Below are 12,588 nucleotides of genomic sequence, written 5' to 3'. Positions count from 1 at the left end.
CTTGTTAATTTGATATCAAACACCTTTTAATTTGAACTCACTTTTTTGTAAAAAGAATAAGAAATTGTATAATTTAAAATAATTCCAACACAAATAATTCGTGTAAAATGTGGAGATTCATGGAAAATGTGAAGGTCACCCAATCTGAATCGATGAGTCATGCTTGAAAAATGTGAAGGTGCAATTGCACGCATTTTCGAACAAGATATATATAAACGCAACACCATCACTTTTTGACTCACCCAAATGCATATATATGCCCATGAGAATCACAAAATCATCCTCGGTAATTTTAGCCGACAAAAATCCTCGGTCATTTTAGTAGTTAAATTTTTAATTTATTATAGTAGGAAAAGTGAGATTCTACCATGAGTTTTTAATTTATTTTTATCATGCCTTATGTGATATATATTATTATAAGATATATTAAATTTTAAGGACCTATTTGATTTAACTATTCAATACAGCTGATAACTGTTAGTTGGTAACTGATAGCTGATAGTTGGTAGCTGATTATAGTTGATTTATGTTAAGTGTTTGGTAAAACTATATTTAGCTGTTGTTGTTGATACGTGAAATAAATAATAAAGGTATATATTATATAATTTATTTTATTATTGAAATAAATATAAAATTATAAATTTATTATATTATATTATTTATTTTATTATTAAATTAAATATATAATTATTAAATAATATATTATATCATTTATTATATTATTAAAATAAATATAAAATTATTAATTTATTATATTATATTATTTATTTTATTATTGAAATAAGAAAATAATTAAATTTTTTAAAAAATAATTAAATAACTTTAAAAATATAGATAAAATAATAAAGTAATTATTATTGTTGATAAAGGAAAAACTTATAATTAATTTTAAGTTTTTATATATAAATAAATATTTTATATTTATGTTATTAATAAAAAAATTTTAATAAAGTTGAAATGTGTTAATTAAAATATTAAAATTATAAATAAAAAATATAAAAGTATTAATAATATTAATTTTTGAGTTAAATAAAAAAAGATAATATAGTCAAAATAAAAAATGAAATCAAACCAATTATCAACTGATGAGAAACAACTCTAAAAATAGAGTTGATACAAACTGCAGTTGATGGGTACCATATCAGCTATCTATCAGCTTTATTTTTTTTAAACTTACCAAACGTTTTAGTTCATCTGTTTGGGTGTCTATCAGCTATTAGCTGCACCCAACAGGTGAACTAAACACCTCTTAAATATAATTATGGAATATATTTTGTCAATTTTTTATCATGAAAATAAAGAAAAAAATTATTTTTTATATACTTAGTGTTTTTTTTGAAATTTAAAAAAATTTATTAATACGCTTTTTTTTATATTTATAACACTTACAAAATTATTTTTATTTAATATTTATTTTTTATTGTACTTATTATTATTTAATTTAGAGTAAAGAAAAATCTTAAGTGCAAATATTTGTGTATTCACAAATTATACAAATCATATATATTATATGTGAGAAAATATTTATCTATATTTTAAAAAATATTTAAATATAAATCATAAATTATTATGCCCTAAATAATTCTACCATTTCAATTTCGGTTTTTTTTTAACAAAATACATGTAGTAAAAAAAAAATTATGGCCAGATTCATAGATCAAATATATTATTAGAATCTATAGTAATTGCATTTGTATATATTTTATTGTCTCATTCTAAGATTGATAGTATCTATATGCGTATATTTTACATCTTCATTAATTTAGAAGTATCTTATTTTTTTATATAATATGCTAATTTTGAAGAAAAAAAAGAAAATAAATTCTCATAATATTTTAAGATTTATAATTTTTTAACATGGAATTTTTTTTGACTTACATATAAAAAAAAATAAATCATGAGTATAAACAACGAGTACAATGTGTAAGCACATTAAAAAAATATATAATATATATAAATGTATAAAGGAAAAGGGGAATATTAGATTTACCCAAAATGCTCTTTATAATTTATATTATTTATAATTTTTATTATTTAAAGTAAATATGTTAGAGTATATATAAATTTAAAATTGTTAATCCTACTTATTTTTAACTTTAATTCAAAATAAAATTTGATAAAAAACAGCTAACTAAAATAAGAAATTCATGTTTTCTAAAAAAGTAAAATACGTGACTAATTTGTTATTATTTAGAAAACTTTAATTTAATTGGTTATGTTGATTTTTATTTAATTTAAATTTCATTTTATTAAAGAACATTTTTAATTGCAATTGCAGCTTGCACGTTATATGGACATGAAGTATAAATATAACTCCACTATAAATTTAAATATCTTTAGTTTTTAATAATTAATAAAATTAATTTTTTTAGTTGGTAATATAATTGGTAATTTAATCGGCTAAAAGTGAATCATAGATAAAATTTACCTACAACCTAATTAATGTATTACTTGCGTTTAGTCGGTATTTAGTCAATAAATGAAATTACCAACTAAAATCCTCTTAAAATAATAAGTAGTTTTAGTAGCTAAATTTTTAATTTTTTGCGGTGAATAGGAAAAATGAGATTCTTTTGTAATTTATTTTTATCGTGCCTTGTGTGATATATATTATTATAAGATATAATATAACTTTCAAATATAATTATAAAATATCTTTTTATCTTATTTTATCATGAAAATAAAGAAAAAATTATTTTTTTTTATATTTAGTATTCTTATGAAATTTTTAAAAAAAAATTATTAATACCTTATTTTATATTTATAACACTTATAAATTTATTTTTATTTAATATTTATTTTTAATTATATTTACTATTATTTAATTTAGAGTAAAAAATCTTAAGTATAGGTATTATTTACAAAAGGAATTCTTACGTAAATAAAATTCTATATACAAAAATTTTTTGTAAATTACAATTTTAAACTACGATCTGTTTGTTTCACGAAAAAATATTTTTTTAAAAAAAATATATTTTTAGGTGTTTGAAATATTTAAAAAAATAAATCAACAAAAATTATTTTTTTGATCAAAGAGAAAATTAAATCATTTTAAAAAAAATTACTTCATCTTTTTAAAGAAGGAAGTTATTTTTCATTTTTTAAACTTTGATATTCTTATTAAAATATGAAAAATATTTATACATATATATCATAAATACATACCATTAATTTAATATTATAATTAAATAATGAGAAAAAATTTCATAGAAAATATTTTTTTCCACATACAAATTACTTTTTACAAAATAAACAGAATTTAAGCCACGTGTATTTCTTCTATCACTAACTACTCCTTCCAAACCTTAGCAGTTTTATAGAGTGTACACAATAAATATAGAATTAAAATCAAAGTCATATATCATATATATTACTAGGATCTGGGGCGATTATATATATACATATTTTTATAATCTCAATCTAAAATTGATAGTATATATATGTACATATTTTATAGTATTAATTAATTTAAAGATATCTCAATTTTTTTTATATAATATACTCATTTTTAAGATAAATAAAAAAATAAAATATTATAAAATTTATTTTTTAGCATAGAATTTTTTAAAATTATATATAAAAAATTAAATTATGAGCATAAATAAGGGCATAACGTGCAACACATTACTAGAAAAACTAGTACATATATGAAATAGCATACTCCTTAGTGTAGTGAAAGTGGTAACCAGGTTTACAATTCATCTATTCACTAGGAGTTGAGTGCTCAAGCCATCTCTCCATCAATATTTTTAGTGAGATGACCCAACTAATGGATTTATCGATTTACTAGTAACTCGGTCGATTCATATTGGTTCATAGCCGTTTCTAGTCTTTTAATTTAAAATATGTATTGAATAATTAAAATTTAAAATTTATAAAAGATACAAAGTGTTATTGATTTAAAATTTATGGGTCAACATGGAGTCAGATAGAGCAATTTTATATTGGATCATATATACTTCATACGAATTGCTAAGTTGATTTTTAAATTTTAAAGATTATTAAATTTTAATTATTTTGAATTAATTTTAAATTAAAAAAGATTATGAGTTACTTTAAATTAGAATAGATTAAAAATCAAAATTACATCTAATAAAAAATTTCATAATTGAACATAAATATGGCAAATTTTGATAAGATCAATCAATCAAATAAAAATTTAATTTCAATTCATATAAAGTTTGAATTGGCTCAAATCTAAATAAGCTGCAGAATTGTAGATCAACTCCAAATTCCAACTGATTCAAATTGAAGCCAACCTGTCGTTTGAATTAATTTGATCAAACTTAAAATTTAATTTAAAGTATAACTCAATGTATTACATGTACATAACTATTAAGGATATGTTTGGTAGAAAGTTAAAAAGTTAAGAGTAAATATTACCTTTATAAATTTTAATATTTGAAAAAGGTAATTATTAACTTAATTTTCTCAAGGTTAACATTTAATTACTTAAGAGAATACAAAACATTTTCTTAATTTAAACTCACTTTTTTTAAAAAAAAAAAATTGAGATATTGTATAACTTAAAATAATTCCAACATGAATAGTTCATGGAAAATGTGGAGGTCATGCATTGAATTTGAAACGATGGACTATACGAAGTGCGATATGCTTGAAAAATGTGAAGGTTCAATGGCACTTCAGTGCAAGATGCGTATGAACCCAACGCCATGACTTGGTTCACGCAATGTTTGACTCACCCATGTGCATATATACGCCCATGAAAATCACAAAATAATGCTCGCTAATCATCCATCCCTCTTATTTCCATATTTTAAAATTTAGCTTTGGCCTTAATATTAGCCATGCAACAATTAAAGTTTTCTTCACTTATGAAAAATGAAATTAATTTTCAAGAATTTTTTTTCAAGAAAATGTTAAAAAAACAAATTTCTATTTTTTTTTTCTAGATAGAGAATAGAGAAACTTTTTTTTCTAATTTTTAAAATTAAATTAAGATTTGAAAAATAGTTTTTCACATTTTTTTATAACAAAAGCTATGTTTTTTCTAACTATTTTTCAAATGAATAATAATGACATTTCTATAATTAAAAATTATATTGCTTTTCCATGACTAAAATTAAATAATTAAAAATTTTATTTACCATGATAAAAAAATTAATTATATTGTTATCAAATAAATGAATAACAATGGATAACACATATTACAAAAATTTTAAAAGAAATTAACTATATATATATATATATATATATATACATATATTATTATGTTTTTTTAATTTTTAATTATAAAAGACATGAATTTTTTTTTAATTTTGAATTAAAAAATATTTTCTACTATTGACAAGTGCAAAAAATCTTTTTATATTTTCTCTTATTTTTAATGAAAAAAAAGAAAGAATTTTCTTAAAAAATAAATGTCACGACCCAACCTATGGGCCGGACCGGCACTAGGACCTGGGCCAGCTTAAAGCCCCCGAGGCCCGTAGTAAGCCTAACTATTCCTCAAATCCATAACCAGGCCCACAATTTAGACCCAATATGCATATAAGATAATTTAAATTAAACTGTTATAATTTCATTTTGGGCCAACTTAGCCCAGAACTTTTCAGAAAACTAAAATCAGGGGAGCCCAGCTCAACCCTATTACCTCATTTATAACCATTTAAAACTCATAAAATTTTTTTCTTTTCATTTATTAATATGAAAACTTGAATTCATACAGTCTCTGATAGGCTTAATGCTACTACTAGCACATGCGGAGTCCTAAATTACAAATTTAGAGAATAATAATACAATTAAGTAATCTTTTCATAACCTGAGAGGAAAGGGACAGGTTATTCTGAAAAATGTCTCCTCCTGTAGCCTGGAAAAATATGGTGAACAGGAGTGAGCGTTCGACTCAGAGAGTAAAATATCAATTTTAACCGTAATCTCTATAACTATCTAAAACTAATGCACCCTGTAGAGTGAAATGCAACATCAGCAATAAATTCACATTATAGCATCAAAAAGGTAATTTGGAGCACTCACGCACCCTGTAACATCAATCATAATATATGGGAGCTGATCCCCTATACAGCTCTCTTAAATCCAACCTGGTGCCAGCGAAGAACTCAGCTCGGACTTCCACTTAAATACCAAATCGGGGTCCCAGCGAAGAACTCAAGCCGTGTCTACCCCGAAGGACCGGGTCCCAGCGAAGAACTCAAGCCGTGTCTACCCGTCCTATCCATAGTCCACACCACATCACACGCACGCCAACGCACGCACACTGCTCCAAATTACCACAACAACATACATGGCACTTTAACATTTATCAATGCATCAAAAATCGTGCCTAGAGTTTAACTACATAAATATATGCATATAAGTGATGCATGGGCATGCTGAACATATAATAATATCGAAATTACAATTAAAATTAATATTCTACTCACAGTATACCATCGACTATTGTGGCTGCTGGATGCAGGAAAATAGTTGATCTCGATCACCTAATAATTAAATTATAAATTTATTAGTACTAACTCAAAATAAAACTCTAAAGAGGCAATAGACAGCCTAATTCATGCCGGAAATCAGTGAGTTTCCCTATACAGGACCTACCCAACCTGCAAAGAGGCTCAAATAACACTTCTAAATTCTCAATTTCCACAATCACATCTCATTAATATCACATGGCCCCTCCTGGGCCCTCCAAATCAGACTATACTCAAAATTTTAAAAATTACGTTTTAGTCCATATAATTGACATTTTTCAAAAATCCACTCAAACAAGCTCTAAAAATTCTAAAATTTTGCCCCGTGGTCCTTAATAATATTATAAGGCTATTGCAAAATGAATTGTAATTTTCTAATCACCCATGAATATTTTATTCAAGAATTTTACTCGATTCCATAAGTTTCCAACAGCTAACATATTCCTAATTCAACCCAATTAAATATTCACATATTTAAACCTCCATCCTCAAGCTTCAACCAATTATATAAAATTTAATTATCTTAATTTCAATTAATCTTATATGCCCACATGCTAAAAATATAACTAAAATCCATCCATATTTCTCAAAAATATTCTACGATCACCCAAAAATTCAACTAACACCATAGAATATCTCCAAATAATTTTACTTTCATCATATATTTTTCTTAGAATTTTTCTCCAATTTTTCCTATTTAAGAAACACTGTATTTATGCTCCACAGACAGAGAAATAATAAAAATTGTCTTACCCGAAGTTTATCTGTGTCTCAAAAATTCCAAAAATTTATGAGGAAGCCTCTGGAAGTTGAACCATCTCCATAGCTCAGGGACCCATCACGCACCACCGCGCACGGTGGCGGCCGTCGCCGGCGACATTTGCGAATCTGATCATACCACCATGTTCCTCTCCTCTTCCTCAGTCCATATGTGGTCTCGGATCGTCGATCCAACGGTCGGATCGTCGTAGATCCGAAAAAGCTTGAAAATCCCGAAACTTCTCTCCTCCATATCTCACTCATCCGACCTCCATGTGATTCAAAATTGGTATCAAAAGAAAGCTCTCGTAACAAGCTTTCCAACGCCACCGCAATCACCTCGATTGGACGTCGGACGGCGGAATCGCGCGGAAAGCCATCGCCATCGTGCGCTCATTTTCTCTCTCCTCTCCCTCTCTTGCCGCCGTTTCTGGTGGTCGCCGGAGGGTCGCCGGCCGGTGGGGAGCTGCTTGGGACGTCGCCGGCCGGTCACCGGAGAAAGGAAGAAGAAGAAGAAAGGGAAGGAGAGGGAAAGAAGAGAAATGGGGGGGGTTTTCCTCCTCCCGTTTTTGAAAATTTTTTTTTTTATATATATATAAAAGGCTGCTGTGACAGTGGGAAACCCACTGTCACACGCCAATCCCATTTTTCAAAATTTTTTTTTTTTTTTTAAGGGTTGTTACATTCTTCCCCCCTTAAGAAAAATTCGTCCTCGAATTTTCGAATAAACCAGAGATATGGAAAAGAAGATTATCAGAACAAGTGCAATCATTACTCCTCCAGCTATGCAGAGATTGGTAAAACATTTATTCTTCAAACTCTTTGTACATTATATATGACATTCTATTACTCTCTTATTCTACTATGGTGTCCTATTTGTCTTCATCTCTATCTAGAGATGCTCTTATCTCTTGGCTATTCATTGACCATTCTTCTGACATTTCAAGTATTCGCTATATCTCACTGTTCTTGACTTGATGTCTCATAACTTCAATCAACTTTAGTGCTTACCTCACTTTTATTATGCCCCAACATGTCTCTTGGTGACTTCAGTCATCATTCCTTTGTTTTAATAATCTCTGTTTTCCCCAATGACATAACTTATGTTCCTTATTCCATGATATCCTATGAGTAGCTTTCCTGTAGCACCTAATCTAGGCATCTTGTTCGAGATCTTCACTCTTCTTATGACTTCAGTGGTTAATACCTATAAATCTTCTCACTCCCATTATACTTTAAATTTTTAATCTCTCGTGTCATTACTAAGGTACTTAGACCAACCTTTGTCCATCTTATGTAACTAGTCAGGTAGAGTCCCCTCCAAGGGCCAAGTGTACCATTTATCAATATTAGAAAGCAAACTGGGTCTCCTCTCTTATATGACAAACGTGTTTATTTTCCTGACAACTCAATCCATGCGACTTTATCAATTCTCACTCCTTCTCTGGAATGGAAATATCTAGACTTCTTCCTTTAGCTTCTTAGTATGTGGCCTATTTCTATCACATTAGCACTCAGATCGAGGCTCCACTACTCCTTTAATCTATCATCTCATAATAACTTATTTTAAACGTATCTTAGCGTGTTCCTAGCATACCTATTCCTCCTTATCCTCGTCATTATAACTAGCTTCACCGAGCTTTCTTCTTGTCATTTGGATCTTATCCACTTCCTTTTCCTGTTTCTACTATTGTTGATATCCTTTCAACCTGCTGTACTTATTCCTTAATTTTAGTCCTATCTCATCCTTACACCTTTTCCTTCAAAGATGTCTATCCCATCATCAACTTTAACTTTCATTTTGTTTCTTAGTTACTAGTTCTATTACTTCGGGAATTCTAACCTTACGATTTTCTCTTACCAGCACATTCTTCACCTTTTGTAACACTTATAATTAACCATAGAAAATTCTTTTTTTTTTTTTTGCATCCCCTTTTACCAACTTAACTATCAGAACATTATCATTCCCTACCTCTCTTAGTAGGAAATTACACATCCTAGATGGATATGAGCCCTTGAAACTATAAGTTCCATCTGAACTAACACGGCTGTGAGAAATGTGTGCCATGCCTTAATCCTAAACAAAATACTTCACATGTTCATTCTCCTTAATAAAATCACATATACTGCCCATAGCTTTCCAAACTTCAGCTTCATCTTTTCCTATTAGCAACAATCTCATTCATTTGTAACTCATTCACAATTAGTATTCTCTCCAGCTCATAATTTAAAATAGTCACAAGCCTTAGTAGCTAACTCAATTTGACTCCTGTTATTACTCTGATCGTCCTTTCATACTTAACACTAGGTATGCACTTACAGTCATTCTCATATCACGAAATTGTATATGAATTGGTGCCTACCAAACTCTCAAATAACTAGGTCTCCTTGACTCTGTCTCCGTTCCTTATATAACCCTCTAGAACCAATAGCACAAACTAAACTTGAAAAGAAAGAAAAATATCCTCTTATATTCAACTACACCCGATTGTCCATATAATAACGTTTAATCTATGTTTCTTGGTCTTTCTCTTCAAATTTCATCATCTCTTAGCACAATTGTGCTCTACCTATAAGATATCATCTGCATGAACACTTTACCGTACCATTGTCCTTCCTGACATAATATTTTATAATTTATTAACTTTACTTATACTCGACCAATGATTCATATCTATCATCGTTTATATTGTGCCCTTAACTTTTGTTGATTCCTGAAAGATTTCTCTCACTAATAAATTCTTCCAACACTAATTCCACCCTTATCTATGGTCATTAATTTGATCCTTGAACTTTCTAGTAATTTATTACCATCCATACTTGTCACTTTTCATTCTACCCCTACTGTTGTTCTGTCGTTATTACTTCACTGCAAAGTGATTCTGTTGATCACACTAAAAATGTTTGCCTGACATTCATAACGAACCTCTAACTACCTTCTCACTATCTCAAAAGTCTAACCTAAAACTTATGTGTCATTATCTATAATTCTTTCCACTCATCATACCTATTTGATCCCGTAGACTGACTTTTATTCAACTTACTATTTACTAACTTCTTTTTCTCTACCTAATTAGGTAGTCCGCAATACCATCGCACACCTTCTAGCATTTACTCATTATTATGTTATTCCATACCTCCATCACTATTCTCACTAATGTGGTCCCATTTTGGGATTTCCATCCTTGTCATTCTCCTTGCCAAGAATAACACTTAGTCTACCCTATATCTTAACTTTATTCCGTTTATTACGCGCCCTTCAGATTGTCCTTTCATTCATTTCCTTTGTCTTACCCAAAATAGAACTTGACTATTCTATCCCTGGTTTCATTCTTCTTCCTAACATGACAGCTGTACTTGCTGACTATATCTTTCAGAGTCTCTACCGCGTTATCACATATCTGTGCTACTCAGATTTGGTCCTTTGACCACTCTAGCTGGTATTCCCACTGGCATTTAGATTATATTGCATCTGCAATGAATTGTCCAAACTTTCGTTCTGTACTTTTTCTATCCATTGGCCTTCTATAATTTATCTTTGCTAATTTATTTCTCTTAACACTATTATAATTAGATTATACTATTATTTTGATCAATATGAAGTTAGAAAAGAACTCAGGAAATTGCGGTCATACCTTTATCGTATGATTTCTATTCTTATCCTTTAGCTTACATAATACCTTTACTACCTCGAGAACTGATTCTGCAGTAATTTTATTATTATTATTATTATTATTATTATTATTATTATTATTATTATTATTATTATTATTATTATTATTATTTTCTATGTTTACTCAATTTGCCAAAACTTAAGATTCCGGGCACCCAAACCCGTCATCCAATTCAAAGGATTTACATCCATCGTGATCTGATTATATATGATTCCTATAATGAAACTTGTATCCTCTGCGGGATACCCGAGCCAACTACTCTCTACCACACTCTACAGTCCCATCTGGGGCACTATTTGGTTGGTCACCATCATTAGTAATAACTTTCGATCCCTTCTGAAAAGATAAGACTACACCCTAACTTGCTGCAACAAAGGTACTACATTTACCACCTTGCCCAAACCATGTCAAATTAATGACTCTCCTATCATATCATATCTCTGTGAATCATCAATTCATAGTTTTGACCGTCCCTAGGTAGTAGGGTTGCACTTTACACCTTGCTAATACACACAAGGTATCCTATTCTCACTAAGTTCTAAGCAAGACGTCTGTCATTCTGCAAAAATCATCCAAAATTCCATACCGAAGACTAGATGGTCTCACTCTATAGGTGTCACTTTTACTTGCAACTAGTCCGAAACCTCTGGTCTGATGGCAACTCTTAATACAACTCTAGCTCATGCTAGGGTAACCGAGTCATTGACTCTAGTTACCACCTAACTGTAACCTTTCGATATTCTAGCTCTAGACTCTTAACCAGGAGTTCCCTACTCCTCTACAGATATAGAACTCTATTCTGGTATTGCTGTACCAAAACAGAGGCCATCAGTAAACACTCTCATTATGGAGCACCACGGGGATGCACGCAGCTCTACACAATAATCTCATGTCGATCAGTGTCTGCGACTACAGAGCAGACATTGAGAACATTGTATAGTTACTACGATACGTCCTGACAGACTAGGTCTCCTAATCTCTTATCTCTCTTGAATATTCTATTATCACAAACTTATTCTAACTGGGTCATCCACTGATGACTGCCAGCAGTGGTATCCTCATCCTTATCTAGGGCAACTGTACTTTCAAGACTCACCTTTATGTACTCGTGCCTTGCACGAAATGGGCACACCATTTAAACCCATACTGACAAAATATAACATTTCTTGGAGTACGTATCCTCATGATAGATCTCACATGTCTACTAACTCTATTTCACATTTCTGTGTACTCCACGAAAATCAAGACACTAACTGAGGCACTTTTATATTTCCCGAGGTATAACGCAGAATCTAGAAACAAAGAATTACAGAAAAAGACGAAACAGAATCCTATACTCCGCATGTAACATCCTAACAAGACTCCTTTTACACTCCCAAGTATATTATTTCCCATGAATCTAGAGCCTAAGCTCTGATACCAACTTTGTCACGACCCAACCTATGGGCCAGACCAAGACTAGGACACAGGCGACTTAAAGCCCCCGAGGCCCGTAGTAAGCCTAACTATTCCTCAAATCCATAACCAGGCCCACAATTTAGACCCAATATGCATATAAGATAATTTAAATTAAACTGTTATAATTTCATTTTGGGCCAACTTAGCCCATAACTTTTCAGAAAACTAAAATCAGGGGAGCCCAGCTCAACCCTATTACCTCATTTATAACCATTTAAAACTCATAAAAATTTTTTCTTTTCATTTATTAA

The 12,588-nt window shown here is 29.6% G+C and overlaps 1 long non-coding RNA gene across 2 annotated transcripts; it reads right to left on the bottom strand.

Moving 5' to 3' along the window:
* Window positions 1-5,636: 5,636 nt before the first annotated feature.
* Window positions 5,637-7,277, bottom strand: LOC131169854 (uncharacterized). 2 transcript variants are annotated; one of them, XR_009140784.1, is made up of 3 exons: window positions 7,200-7,277; window positions 6,405-6,461; window positions 5,637-5,830 (listed from the first exon to the last, which is right to left on the bottom strand). It is a non-coding gene; the product is annotated as an uncharacterized LOC131169854 (long non-coding RNA). The 2 variants fall into 2 exon arrangements; XR_009140785.1 differs by lacking the exon at window positions 6,405-6,461 and having other exon boundaries at window positions 7,200-7,275.
* Between the last annotated feature and the right edge of the window lie 5,311 nt (window positions 7,278-12,588).

The sequence above is a fragment of the Hevea brasiliensis genome, chromosome 10 (genome assembly GCF_030052815.1).
Source record: "Hevea brasiliensis isolate MT/VB/25A 57/8 chromosome 10, ASM3005281v1, whole genome shotgun sequence".
Classification (NCBI taxonomy): Eukaryota; Viridiplantae; Streptophyta; class Magnoliopsida; order Malpighiales; family Euphorbiaceae; genus Hevea; species Hevea brasiliensis.
The sequence above is the reverse complement of the archived record's forward strand: the minus strand, read 5'-3'. Positions and strand labels throughout refer to the sequence as shown.